At 45.1% G+C, this 1,826-nt stretch overlaps 1 pseudogene; it reads right to left on the bottom strand.

The window, feature by feature from the left end:
• Window positions 1–1,192: 1,192 nt before the first annotated feature.
• Window positions 1,193–1,293, bottom strand: LOC138570463 (U12 minor spliceosomal RNA; annotated as a pseudogene).
• Between the last annotated feature and the right edge of the window lie 533 nt (window positions 1,294–1,826).

The following is a 1,826-nucleotide window of genomic DNA, read 5'->3' as shown; positions in this document are numbered from 1 at the left end:
CCTATGGCACCAGGCTCATACACCATGAAAAACAAGGTGCTTGGGAAATACTTTATTGTATTGTCAGCCAACATGGAGTCATCCACATAGCTTGGTTCCTAAGAACCAAGCTAGGCGGTCTAGTGTTTTGGGTGTGGTAGCCTAGGGACTACTTTACCTGGACTATTTTGTTGGGGCTATTTAAACCACACCCGAGCAAGACAACATGCTTCGCGTTACTTTGCAGCTTGCAACGTGACGCTCACCGTGTCCAGCTATTCCCTCGAACCTCGGCGAAGCAGAACCTGCAAGGAGACAAAAGGAACATCATTAGTAGCAGCATCTTACCTGCAGTCTTCATCTTTAAACACTCGCAGCTACTGAGAACAGCTTCCTCTAATCTGCACGCCTCCCGGACAGAACAACCTGAAAGAGGAAGACAGAGGCAACATTAAAGAAAGCAGTAGAGACATTTACAAATTACGAACTGCTCAAAAGGCTTACCTGGCTGGTCGCCTGTCAGCTGGCACCACTCCGGACATTCCACTCGCGCTGAAGAACACCGCAACCTACAAGGAAGGAAAACACAGGTTACCAAAGGCAAGATTTTGCAGCGCTGCGCATAGCGCTTACTTACCGCATCATAGCGCTCTTAATGCGCCATCATTTACCAGCGGGCTCAACCAAGCCAGTTTGCCGCGCTGAAGCTCCGCATACCTAATGGAGAAAAAAGAGACATTTTAAACAAAGAAAGGCATGCAGGATAGCAACAAAACTAAGAACAGCAATAAGACCTACCTGAACAATATCAAACGGGCCGGCGTCAGTGAAGTAACTGGACCGCACTCGCCCATGAAAGACAACGCGTCCCTGCAAAGAAGGCAGGACGGAGAGCATGCCAAATTCTACCACAAAGTGAGGAGAGGGCACCAGAGGGACTGAAATCATACGGGGGTGGAGGGAGGATACTTTCCCCCGTCGGTCAGTCTTGAACACAGTCCTCCTGTATTTTCAGGCAGAACCTTCCCCGCAGACCACATCAGGGCAAAGCTGAGAAGCATACCGGTGAGTAAGCCGGCTGGGTGGCGTCCCTGTGAATACCAGGTGAGTGTAACAAGACCACTTTAAACAATCAGCTGAACACATGCACTCAACTTTATTTACACTCACAATGTTTATTTTTATTTTTTTAATTTTTATTTTTGTATTTCTTCGGGGCGACCTGTACCCGTTCAAAAATTCCACTCACATTTTGAGTGAGGATCTTGGCGTCACCCAAGATCGTTATTTTCCTTACTCATTAGTTTAAGGCATAACTCACAATGTTTATTGATAAAGCATTTCTCGGTTCCTGAGAAATATATTGACTTTCCACAGGAGATAATTTAGGGAACATGATTTGTTGAATTTCTTTTAGGCTTACTGATGCTTTCTAAGTTCATAAACCACAGAAGCACTTGGTTAACAACACATTCTACAACCATAGACTGAGTTTACAGAACAGCCGAGGTATTTACAAATGGGCTGATCCAATCCACACAAATGTCAATTTGCTCAATTTTCAGTGAGATGCAAGCTTCTTCATTATGTTGCATATCCCATGTTTAGATTGTTCAGCTGGTTCAGCATGTGACAGAGTGAAGACAATGTACCATAGCATTTCTGGTCACAGAGGATGCCCACAGCATATGTCCATTTTAGGAGTGAGTGTGTGGTACTTTCTGCCACCTTCTCTGACATTTGCCTAAGACCTCTTAGCAGCTTGTGTAAACATTGCAAATGTAATTGCACAATTACAATTAAGTCACACTACCAGCTGCACCTCCTCAGAGGTATTCTTCCTTTCC

The sequence above is a fragment of the Ambystoma mexicanum genome, chromosome 2q (genome assembly GCF_040938575.1).
Source record: "Ambystoma mexicanum isolate Mex_15411 chromosome 2q, UKY_AmexF1_1, whole genome shotgun sequence".
NCBI lineage: Eukaryota > Metazoa > Chordata > Amphibia > Caudata > Ambystomatidae > Ambystoma > Ambystoma mexicanum.
This window is presented reverse-complemented; position numbering and strand designations above follow the sequence as displayed.